Source organism: Hakea prostrata, chromosome 5 (genome assembly GCF_041222555.1).
Source record: "Hakea prostrata isolate BN-2017 chromosome 5, UWA_Hpros_2, whole genome shotgun sequence".
NCBI lineage: Eukaryota > Viridiplantae > Streptophyta > Magnoliopsida > Proteales > Proteaceae > Hakea > Hakea prostrata.
In genome coordinates, this window is record NC_142604.1 from 8,022,777 (window position 1) to 8,025,981 (window position 3,205).

General features: G+C 40.7%; 1 non-coding gene across 1 annotated transcript; it reads left to right on the forward strand.

Moving 5' to 3' along the window:
* Positions 1–2,388: 2,388 nt before the first annotated feature.
* Positions 2,389–2,461, forward strand: TRNAA-UGC (transfer RNA alanine (anticodon UGC)). Its single transcript has one exon. It is a non-coding gene; the product is annotated as a tRNA-Ala (tRNA).
* Positions 2,462–3,205: the final 744 nt, after the last annotated feature.

The following is a 3,205-nucleotide window of genomic DNA, read 5'->3' on the forward strand; positions in this document are numbered from 1 at the left end:
TAAATGTGGAGTAGCGAAAGAATCCTGTTGGTGCAAGAAATATTATCTTGGCTCTTTGGTTCGCTCCAGATCCAGCCCTTGTTCCTGAGGTCAAAGCAATGTGAAAGTGGGCCGCCTTTGAGGACTGGAAGCCACCTCCGACGATCTAGTTAGCTAAGACCAATAAATAAGAGGCTTCATAGAGGAGTCAAGACCCCAAGAGACGATGAAGCTCATCCTCTTGAAGGGTTTGAGAGCTAAAAGAAACGGAGGCTGGAGTGTGTAGAGCCTACCTCGTCCTTGGCATGAGGAGAGACTATATCATGGATCCTTACCCTTCTCCGTGACTTATGGGCAGTTGTGCGAGACAAGGGTCCCTTCAGCCGCCACAGTCCTTCGGCGTGTAAGATTCGACAGAGATCTTGTCGTCCCTGGGCTCGAAGAGACCCCAAATCATACCAGACGCTGGGCTTGTTTGGATAATCGGCTCAATCACATGGGTCCCCTGCCACGTAGGTCCTTCGTAGGGGGTGAGTTGGCCTGAGGCTTCCTTAGCTGTCTAGAACCAGTTCCAAAACTTATCCCTCTAGTTCAGCGATATCCGCGACCACAACAAATCCATTTCTCATATCATTTTCAATTGTAAATTTGCAAAACTTGTGTGGTTTGGAAGCCCATACTCGTGGCAAGTGCCGGAAGTAGTGGACAACTCTCTTGGAACATAGATTGCATCTTGAAAAGCAGGTACGAACATTAGCGATGGAGACTCGCTTAAGTTACAAAGTCTTGGTTCTTTCATTGATTCGATGTTGTGGAAGGGAAATATTGATAGAGTCACTAGAGAAAGAAGATGGTCTCCACGAGAGGTGTTAGAAGAAGTCTTACGGGCCCATGCTTGGAATTCAATGAAACAGTCAATTCTGAAATTAAGCTCAACGAGGATGTATCAGAGAGTGCAGGTAAGTGGGATCCACCTAAACCTCCCTTTTGGAAATTAACTGTAGATGCATCTTGGAAAGAAAAATGGAAGTTAGGAGGATTGGGTATAATTATTCGAGGCGTGGACAGTATGCCTAGATTGGCCAAATCCATATCTATCTTGCGTTCATCGGCAATGAAGGCTGAGACATTGGCATTAAGGGCTGGATTACTAGAGGCAGTCGGAGAAGGGGTTGACTATATTTAGAGGATGACTACAAATAGCTGATTGATGTGTTTCATACATAGGACCACCCACCCCTCCCTTTCATTTTGCCTATTATTTAAGATATTCAATTCTTGAGTTTAGAATGGTTCGAGTGTAGAATTCAGTATATTTCTAGTTGTGGTGGATCTCCTTTCTAAAAAGGCATTCGATGTTAAAAACCCAACTGAATGGCCTATTTCCATTGAGTGGCTCGCCTGTGTTTAATCACTCCTTTGACTCCTTTTAATGAGATGTCAATTACCGGAAAAAAAAAACATACATAAATGCCATGAGAATTTGACAAAACAGGTTTAGCCTCCTCTGATTTCTATGAAAAATGTGTAATTGTTGGGAGGAAAAGAGGCACTCTATCATTGTTAGCTGGGTTGAATTTATACAATATAAAAAGAATGCTTTTAACCTTAAACCCCCTCTCTTTCTCTGCAAATGGAGTTTCACTTGCAAAAAGGGTCGAAAATTCAATTCTCATCGAATTTCTCTACTTCCTCTTTGTTGAGTATGGCTCATGCTTTACATTGTATTATCGATGAAGACAGTGCCTCGCCTGTAGTCTGTAGAGGGTTCATGTTTCTATGGACCTCGAGATTTCTTTACAGTTTGTCCTTGAGCCCATGAATAGCTGTGGCTTAGGTTTCTTTTGTAACAGAATATTGTATGGAATTATTTTTAAGAAGAATATAGTGAAAAACATGTGAACCAGGGTGTTAATCCGGATCTCCTTTCTTGTTTTCTATCCCATTGTGTGTCGCTCTAATCCTGATACTCTTTTCCTAGGTGGAAATGAATCCCTTCCACCTTCTTCATCCTTGAACTCCTCCTTACCTCCCTCTTTCTCATCGATCTCCATCACCTTGCCTTCATGGTTTTTGGTTTTCTCCATTGTCTAATCTTCTCCAAGCACATGCGAAGCCTGCCGACCCTTCAAGCTGCCATTGCTTCTCAACCTTCGACTTAGAGAAGAAGAGTGAGAGAGCGTCTTCTCTTGAGTTATCAGTACAAACTGGGCTGAGAATGGATTTAGAGAAATCTTCATAGATGAAGCAAAAGATAAAGAAGGCCTCGGAAGGAAATTGATGAAAAGCTTACTGCTGGTACTTCAGCTTCAATGGCTTCTGGTTTTCATCATCATCTTCTCCGATCAATCAAAGTACTGAATTAGAAAACAAGCTTAGATTGTTGGGATTAAAATATTATTAAACCGTGGGGATGTAGCTCAAATGGTAGAGCGCTCGCTTTGCATGCGAGAGGTACAGGGTTCGATCCCCTGCATCTCCATCGTCATCAAATGTTAATGTCTAACCATTTGTTTTGTAGATTAGTCTGTAAAAAATCTGATTTACTTCAAATAATTAGTCACTAAATTTTAAAAACTATTTGTTTTTAATTTTAGTAAGTAAATAAGATTATTTGTAAAAGCACGAAGAATTAAAGTTTTTTTTAAGTAGGAAATTACACTTACTTTTGTTCATCTGATGATGAATTAAACTTACCTTTGTTCATCTGATGGTGTAGCATTGGAGAATCATTTCTAAATTACGCTCAAGTCATCTCTAAATCAAACTCTCTACGCCTTATTTTCAAAATTCTCTCTCACAGATTGTCCGACAAAGATCTCCCAAACCCTATCAGGTGAACTGTGAGAGAAAACTTTTAGTGATATAGGAGTTGAGGATCTAAACTCAGTCGTCTCCGCTATTCACAATTTGGCCTTTGTACAAGCCTCCACATTGGTTTAGCCGCTTAACACTACCTACCCAAACTGCTGCTAATACTTTCTTTAGGGCAGCTTTCTCATATTTTCTATTGGTGCCCAATTATAATTTTTCTGAATTTATTTGATTTAGGCTCTTTTCTCATCATCTCTAAATCAAACTCTCTACGCCTTATTTTCAAAATTCTCTCTCACAGACTGTCCGACAAAGATCTCCCAAACCCTATCAGGTGAACTGTGAGAGAAAACTTTTAGTGGTATAGGAGTTGAGGATCTAAACTCAGTCGTCTCCGCTATTCACAATTTGG